Genomic DNA, 9864 nt, shown 5'->3' with positions numbered 1-9864 from the left:
TTGATAAACATTTCAATTTCCAAAAAAAAATAATTGTACAAATTTGTGTAGTTTTTTTTAGATGAAATGCGGAAATTAAATAAGTTTTTGTCTAAAATTTAAATTTTCTAATTTCTATCTGTGGATGTTGTTTTACTTTATCGATGGGGCATTAATGTTGGTCACTAGGCAGTTAAAATATTAATTAAATACTAATAGACATTTTGCAGTCCACCCTCAACTGAGCTGTCGGTGTGTACTGCATTAATTTGCAGTACACTTACCAAACAAATAGTAAGCTTTAGTAGGGAGTAAGTCTTTTTTTGGAATCTTGCGGGCTTATAGCATAACAAACTTTTTAGAATCACTCAGAAATGAAAATTTTCTTCTTTTCTTCTTCTTTTTTTTCGAGGGGGGGGGGTGTCCCATAGAATTCCTTTCTGTATTGTTGGGACTGTTAGTGTGTGGTCGGATTGGTTTTAGACTTTAATGCATTTATTGGTCCTTGTTAAATATCTTTATAGTATAGTTTAGAGGCAGTTATAGAAAGTAAAATATAGATTTATCTGATTTATCTTTAAAATACTAGGCTTCAAGGGAGCTTCGCGCCAATTCATAATTTTAACTTATAATTGCAGTGGCTTTATCTTAACAAACAAAAAGTTCGCGAATTTAAAATATTTTTTCGCGCATTTTTTTTATTTCACAAAAATCAAAAGCTTTTTGATACAACTTTTTGTAATTCTGAGCATCCATAAACCTTTTCTGGGGTCATGCGAGGTCCCACACAAAATTTGAGCCCGATTGGTTTAGCCGTTTTGGTGGCTATTGGATACAAACGTCCAAACAACTGAACCGATCGGACCCAAATTTTACCCCAGGGAATGCTCAAAATTACAATAAATTGTGCCCAAAAGTTTTGATTTGAAAAAATAATTTCAAATGCGCGAAACAATTTTAATAAATCCACAAACGTTTTTCTTATTGTTTTATATTTTAAAAAATCAATAAAATTGAATTGTGTTGATTCTTGCAAAAACATTTTGTCTGGAGTTTCAGCTCGGTTTTTAAATAACCGAGCTAATCTTGAAACCGACATTAAATCTCGTTGTAAACTTCTTAACTCCAAGCTCAGAATGAGATTGAAAGTTTTTACTTGTTAAATCGTTTTCAGATGTTGTATTTTCTTTCAGTGCATTTGAACATATGACGTAGAAAGAATTATCTCGGGACAGAATTTGATGAATTTAAACTGCCTTAATCCTCAACTTTATCTTTGAATCGGTGGTTCAAATTTAAACCGGCAATTAGAGGTAATTCAGGAACGTAGCTCAACAACATTAAATGGTTTCAAATAATAAATAAATAAATTAATGAATGAAGAGAGAAGTAGTTTAACTCCATAGACTAAATTGAATCACTTCTCTTCTGCTTAACCCGACACACAAGAGAACTGGCTGAACCGGCGTTACTTGGTTCAACCCTTTCTCCCTATTTATTGAATCTGGTCTCTGTACATCATTATAATTAATAATGTATGAATACGAGAATTTTTTAGATTAACAATTTAGCCTGCGAAGTAGACATGGATTAAATATATTTTCACTGTCCAGGCTATAGCTAGCTTGAGAAGACTTGTGTGAATCATATGAAATACGATAATCATCCCCCGTTCTCTCTTTTACAAAGAAACTGAGTTTTCCCACAACTTAATCTCCATATTTTTTAAACCTAATGGTTTAAACCTTTGAAATTTCAAACTTCAAACTTTATGATCTACTCCGGGTTTCAAAGATATAAAGATTAGAAAATCAGAGTTTGAGGCAAAAACTCAATTACTTAATGTCCAACAAAATCCTTGTAAAAATTTCAGAATAAAAACGCAGTCTTTCTTCCTTAATTCTTTTCTAATAATTTTGATGATAAAGATGTTTAAATAGGGTAGATGGATGGTTCAACAAGAGGGACTGTTTAGCTAGCTAGGCAGGAACCTGATTTCGTGCAAATTTAAATTCATGCAACGGCCTTAAACTTGAAGGCTGGCGACGAGAGAAAAAGAGGGAGGGGGGAGGGGTGAAATGAAATTCCATTTTAGGAAATATTTTATTTTTTAAATCTTACATACCCCGTCCCCATTATTGGCCCTACTTTTGAATTTAATTTTTGATTTCATAAAGTTTCAGCTAATTGTAATCAATAATTTTTAAGAAACATTTCTTTTACAGAAAAAAAGTTCACAATCAAAATGTTTGTTGTTCTCATCATATCGTCCTTTTCGTTATTAGACAATTTCTCTGCATGATTTAATCAGGTAACCAGTACACTGTACATATTATCCTGTATACTGTACACAATATCCTGTATACTGTACATATTATCCTGTATACTGTACTCAATATCCTGTATACTAAACACAATATCCTGTTTACCACACACAATATCCTGTATGCTGTACACAATATCCTGTATACTGTACACAATATCCTGTATACTGTACACAATATCCTGTATACTGTACACAATATCCTGTATACTGTACACAATATCCTGTATACTGTACATATTATCCTGTATACTGTACTCAATATCCTTTATATGGTACACAATATCCTGTACACTACACACAATATCCTGTATACTGTACACACCATTCTGTATACTGTACACAATATCCTTTATACTGTAAACAAAATATCCTGTATACTGTACACAATATCCTTTATATTGTACACAATATCCTGTATACTATACACAATATCCTGTATACTACACACAATATCCTGTATACTGTACACAATATTCTGTATACTGTACACAATATCCTGTACACTGTAGTACATGATATCCCGTTTACTGTACACAATATCCTGTACACTGTACACAAAATCCTGTACACTGTACACAAAATCCTGTACACTGTACACAATTTCCTGTACAATGTAAACAATATCCTGTACACTATTCACAATATCCCCTAAACTGTACACAATATCCAGTTTACTGTACACAATATCCAGTACACTGTACACAATATCCAGTACAATGTACACAATATCCTTTACAATGTACACAATAGCCTGTACACTGTACAAAATATCCTGCACAATGCACACAGTATCCTGTGCACTGTACACAATATCCTGTACAATGTACACAATATCCTGTAAACCGTACACAATATTTAATAACACTATCAACCATGATCATTCATTAAATTGATGCATCATGCAAATATATAGATTGAGGGACACTGATTAAAACCAGACCAGATAGATCAATATATTATTAGACATATAGACAAAAAAAAATTTGCAAAAAAATAGACAAATATGCAGGTGGACAAATAGACAGACAAAAAAATTACAGACAGACAAATATACTGATAGACAAATATGCGGATAGAAAGATTGACAGCTGGTCAGAATGACAGTTAGACAAATGGACAGATGAACAAATATAGATCCTAGACAAATAGAAAAATATACATATAGATACAAAGACAAATAGACAGATGGGCATTAGACAACAATACCGACAGTTAAACATTCCGATAGACAATAGACGGTTAGAAAAATAGACTGGGAGATAGATTAGGTACAGATAGACAAATAGACAGATTTACAAATTTAGCTGTAGTTAGAGATATAAAAATAGACACTCATATGATCAGTCACCCCTAAGATATAGAAAACGAAAACATTAAATGACATTAGAACAGTGAGATTTTAGTAGTTTCCAGAATAATGAAGTGTTTGAAAGAATAAGATATATTTGCAAGGTTAACATAGTAAAATGACATTTCTATTTTAAGCTGTATGAGCGTAGTGGTTTATACACCGGTATAAGAAATCTTAACATTTTGTATGTGTTTTTTTTAACAGTTATTTTTGAATTTTAATTTTGACAACATTAAAAAAATAGCAGCGATTTTATTCTCTAGCTGTTGTATATTCGTTTTAGCCTGATCATTAGCTGATCCACAAGTTGCTCTCAGGAAAAAATCGATGAGAATTTTGAAAACTAAAGCTAAAGGCAATTGTTTTATAGTTCTAAAATGTAACAAGTATATAAGGCCAAGAACTTAAAAGTCGAAAAAGGCTTGAAAATTGACCCAACTTTTCACTTTAGTCTAGATCTATGTGATATTTAATAAGCTGTATGAGATTGCCATGACAAGAATGTTCATCTGGTTTTGAACAAAAAGTTTGTAATTTCGAAATGAAAGAGAGCATGTGTAACATTTGATTTTATGTAGGTTACGAACCTAACATATTTTTCTCTGATAATTCTTTCAGATCTGAGATTTCTCAAAACTGATTTTAGAAATGTTTAAGTTCATGAAAATCTTGCAAACCAAAATGCATAGAACTTGAATTAACGCGAATTCGCAAAAGGAGAACAATTTGTGCATTTAACTCATCACGGGCGAATTTGCATGTGCAATTTACATCTACAGGGTTTGCAAAAATGTAAAAAAATTAAATTTGAAAATAAGTTGTGAATCGATTAGAAATGTTATAATTTCTCTCAGATGTTTCTGTAATGTGAATTTAAAATAAATTTTATTCTGCGATTTTCTTTAGTTTATCTCTGTCTTATAAGAGTTAAAAATAGACTTAAAACTTAACTTTTGTCCTTAATACGATCGCACTGTAACAAATATCGTAGCAAACCCTATATTTGTAAACCTGAACATACATTACATTGTACATTGTCTGTAATCTAAATGCGCTTGTAAATAATTACGCAAAATCTTGTATTGCAATTAACCTAATCTAGCTACGTCTGTTAATAACTAAGTCAAACCTGTACTGCGGTTAGCAAAACTGTAACATATAAATCAAAATAAACGTCAGTTGTAAAAATATACCGCTTTGATTATACAGTGTGAGAGTGATTCTTCTTAGTTAGCGAAAGAGAAGCGTCCTGAACCACTTTTTTGAAAGATAGATATAGATTGGGAATAACAATGAGTTGTATCTTGAAACATAGATACCTAAGCATATGGAAGAATATGCCTGGATTATTATACCACGTGGATTAAGGAGAGGGATTGAGTTGCACCTGGATTGGTACTAATTTAAAAGTATTCCTAGGAGTAGGCATTTACTACAGCACAAGTGTTTCAGTGCAAGTCATGTTTTAGTTATGGAGAATAACTTGTAATAAGTATACGAATATGAAGGATTTGAATCGCAGCAGGCATGAAAAGCCTATTTTTAAATAAAGTATACACATTAGAATAAATTAGTAAATTCAAAGGCATTCTTTGATACACTCTAGATATTATGTTGATATTTTTGATAATTGGTAAAGACGTATCAATCTCATATTTAGAGAAAGATTTAGGCAGTCAATTTGTTGTTCTGAATTCTGAAACTTAGATCGGGATAGGGTTAAACGTTGAAACCCATCCAGCTTCTTGCAAAAAATCCACGTGATCAGCTGTTGAATATTGCAAAAAATCTACCTGATCAACTGTTTAATGTATGTGTTTACTAACTAGTATTGTCGGATAGAATCTTAAATTTATCTTCAGTGTCAACTATACATTACATTACTCTTAACGTCAAGTATTTAAAAGTCCTTGGCCGGGAGAAATGTTTTCCAACTGTGCATGCTGAACTAAAGTTATCTTGGTCGGGAGAAATGTTTTCAAACTGTGCACGCTGAACTAAAGTTATCTTGGCAGGGAGAAATGTTTTCAAACTGTGCACGCTGAACTAAAGTTATCTTGGTCGGGAGAAATGTTTTCAAACTGTGCACGCTGAACTAAAGTTATCTTGGCAGGGAGAAATGTTTTCAAACTGTGCACGCTGAACTAAAGTTATCTTGGCAGGGAGAAATGTTTTCAAACTATGCACGCTGAACTAAAGTTATCTTGGCAGGGAGAAATGTTTTCAAACTATGCACGCTGAACTAAAGTTATCTTGGTCTGGAGAAATTTTTCAAAGTGTGCACGCTGAGCTAAAGTTATCTTGGTCTGGAGAAATGTTTTCAAGTTGTGCACGCTGAAATACATTTTTATTGGTCAGGAGAAATTTTTTTGAACTGTGCATTCTGAACTAAAGTTATTTACTTTAAATCTTTCAACAATGACAAATGAAGGTGTTATGATGATGCAATGGCGTACCTTTACTTTTATAATGTTAAATTATGTTTAAACAGGTCAGAAGAAAAAAACGAATATATTGGCACGAAGCTCACTAGATACGCATATATAATTATTAACAATTGATTGACGATGTTGAAGGGAAAATATTCAGATGAAAATTTTAAGATATTTTTCTCAATCTCCATTTTTTTCTTTCAAACGTCGTCGGTAAATACTATGGGCCGCCCTTCCTTCTCCCTTCTTTCCTTTTCTTCCTTCAGAGCCCGGAAAAAATCGTTCTCTGCCATCCTAGTACAATGATAATAACAATATTAATAATAAAAAGAAATAATATAAGGATACTAAGTTACTTGACTGGATCAATCTGTATATTTTTATCTTTAGCAGCTCCCACTAGTAGACCAGATTCTATAGCGTTCTTCATTACTAACTTAGATCTGTTCCTTAGTGTTGCTTCCTGAAAATACAGATAAAACAATTTTCACAAACTCTAATTTTTGTAATCCCTAAATCTTTGTAACCTAATGTCGCAGCTGGTTTAAAATAGTAAAAGTTTAGACAATCAGGTAACAAAGATAAAGGAATTTAAGAAATTTACACAAATTAGAGTTTGAATAGAGTTTTCAGTTCCTTCAGAAATAAACATGTTTCTTCAAATTTTTAAACTTACTTTATTTATTCCACTTAGAATTTTCTCTCTTTTAGACTCTCTTTCAAACAAATTTAGAACCTAACAATACAAATTCAAAATCATTTTTATAACAGGAGAAATTGAGTCTTAGTCACAAACTCTGAGTTTTTATTCCTTGTATCTTTGGAACCCAATGTCATAAACCTTAGATATTTCAAACAATAAGATCAAATAATCTAAATTTGAAATATCAATGAAGTACAGCATCAGGTTGAAAGTAGGGATTAGAAAATAGAGTTTGTTACAAAGATTCCACTATTTTTAGATATTTTATAGTTACCCAAGCTTTTTCCGCCTTATTGCACTTCACTAAGATTAACAAAAATATTATTTTGTCTTTAATATTAAATTTTTAATGATGTAATAAAATGTTATTTCTTTCGTATCGACCTAGTGTTTAAAATATCCAAGGGTGTGTCAGTTAAAGTATTCAACTTGTTTGATTGAATCTAAATTTTGCCGTATTGAATGTTGCATATCAGCATGCAATTTAGATTTTCATGTTCGTAGCATCAAACCCTTCTTTGTCAGGTTTACGTAATTTTGTATTTTATGAAAATATCCACATCAACCCATCTGCATTCACTCTTAAAGGGAGTGTTCGCGAAAAATGAAAGGGGGTATAGGCTTAGTGCGATAAAAAAGCGCTTTTGATCTCTACTAATCTCACTTCTATCTGTTGAGTCTATAAGGAGAAAATTGTTAAAGACGTCTCATACCGAATAACTTAGCGGCAATACAAATTGAAAAAATTGCAACATACTACTTAGACCGTAAAAAATCAATTTAATTTCAAAGAAATCATTTAGATATTACAACCTATAGTCATCGATTATCTTTCGCCACATTTGTATATAGTTAATATTTTATAATATTTTATTTTTTAGAAAACATTTTCAACGGATTTCGAAAATTGTGAGTGGTGTGCGGCATTCTTAGATAGTTGCGCAAGCGACAAGAGAAACAAACAAATTAATTTTTTCACATCAACCCATCTGCATTCACTCTTAACCCTCCACATCAACCCATCTGCATTTACTCTCAACCCTTCACATCAACCCATCTGCATTCACTCTCAATCCTTCACATCAACCCATCTGCATTCACTCTCAACCCTTCAAATCAACCCATCTGCATTCACTCTCAACCCTTCACATCAACCCATCTGCATTCACTCTCAACCCTCCACATCAACCCATCTTGCATTCACTCTGAACCCTTCACATCAACCCATCTGCATTCTCTCTCAACCCTTTACATCAACCCATCTGCATTCACTCTTAACCCTTCACATCAACCCATCTGCATTCACTCTCAACCCTTCAAATCAACCCATCTGCATTCACTCTCAATCCTTCACATCAACCCATCTGCATTCACTCTCAACCCTCCACATCAACCCATCTTGTATTCACTCTCAACCCTTCACATCAACCCATCTGCATTCACTATCACGCCTTCACACCAACCCATCTGCATTCACTCTCAACCCTTCACATCAACCCATCTGCATTCACTCTCAACCCTTCACATCAACCCATCTGCATTCACTCTCAACCCTTCACATCAAACCATCTGCATTCACTCTCAACCCGTCTACATTCACTCTCAACCCATCTACATTCACTCTCAACCCTTCAAAACGATCTTTAAGCGACTGAAAACGAAATAATGACCCTCAAATTATAAAAAAACAGAATGATGTTTGTAATTGTAACAACTAAACAGTATTCGGTACAAAATGTATTAGTTTTATGGAAATAAAATTGTTTCTGTTTGTCTCTTCTCTTTCTGTTTTAAAAAAATACAAGGATATATTCCTCATTTAATTCTGCTTGGACATTTCAAGTGTACCGTTGTGAATCGGAAATTGAGGGTCACACTCACGTTTTACATTTATTTGACCAAAATTCGTACATTTTTCATTTGTATGTTCTGTTATGGAAAACCCCTATCCAATTTATTCCTTTAAAGTGCAGCCCTGAATCCACAAATTTAATTAAAATATACTTGGGACATTTATTGACTTTATCACTGCATTTTCCAGATAAATGCCATTTAGATTGTGTGTAGGATGGTGAAAAAAATCTGAAAAAAGGGTGAAATAAAATAAATCTTTTGTTCCCTAGTGAATCTGAAACCTGTAACAGATGCACACACCCTTCCTCGCCTTTATAAAGTTAAAAAAATGAAGACTTCCAATTAGAGAATATATCTTTTCTATAACACTTAATTTTGTATTTTATGAAAATATCCACATCAACCCATCTGCATTCATCCTGTATACTACACACAATATCCTGTATACTGTACACAATATTCTGTATACTGTACACAATATNGGGGCAAATCATGTTTTTGGAAGCTTTACTAATAATAATAAATTATTTTTTTCTCCTAAGTAATTGAGTCTTTGCCACAAGCTCTGATTTACTATTATCTATATGATTTAAAATTTGGTGATGGTGATGGACCAAACCTCTGTAGAGTAAAAAAAAATAGATGTTAGTTCCACATTTATTGAAATTATGTTTCGGTCTGGGTTGACCCTCGTCATTTCTTGAGATTGTTTCTGTCACAAAGATTAAAAACATTATCAAAATGTTTGCAACCCAATGTCCCAGACCTATATTACAAACTATGAATTCTGTTAGATCAAATAACGCGAGTTTGAAATACCAAAGGTTTACACCATCAGATTGAAAAATTTAGCTATTAGAAAATTTGATTTTGTTGCAAAGACTCAGTTCTCTTAGATCTTGAATCAAAATTTGCGAACTTAAAATTTTTTTAAGTAAATTCAAATATTCAAACAATACCCCCGGCACAGAGCAGATCTCCTTCTTCCTAAAAAAAATAAAAAAAACATTAAAATTATTCTTCAAATTTAAATCTAAAGTAAAATTACGAACTAAAGTTTTAATTCTTTATTTCAAAGTATTTGTGTTTACGAGAAACACAATCCCCCCCACCCCTATCCCCATATAAAAACTGTTGATTTAACTATTTAAAAAGAAAATTCATTTTTTAATTAAAAACTGTTGTCAGTGCTAAGGATCCGGATCATTTGGATTCGCAA

At 32.4% G+C, this 9864-nt stretch overlaps 1 long non-coding RNA gene across 1 annotated transcript; it reads right to left on the bottom strand.

Annotated features, from left to right (window-relative positions):
* Positions 1–3703: 3703 nt before the first annotated feature.
* LOC111697973 (uncharacterized) lies at positions 3704–7097 on the bottom strand. The gene is made up of 4 exons (XR_002764443.1): positions 7066–7097; positions 6765–6824; positions 6445–6551; positions 3704–6382 (listed from the first exon to the last, which is right to left on the bottom strand). It is a non-coding gene; the product is annotated as an uncharacterized LOC111697973 (long non-coding RNA).
* Between the last annotated feature and the right edge of the window lie 2767 nt (positions 7098–9864).

The sequence above is a fragment of the Eurytemora carolleeae genome, unplaced genomic scaffold (assembly GCF_000591075.1).
Source record: "Eurytemora carolleeae unplaced genomic scaffold, Eaff_2.0 scaffold77, whole genome shotgun sequence".
NCBI lineage: Eukaryota > Metazoa > Arthropoda > Copepoda > Calanoida > Temoridae > Eurytemora > Eurytemora carolleeae.
This window is presented reverse-complemented; position numbering and strand designations above follow the sequence as displayed.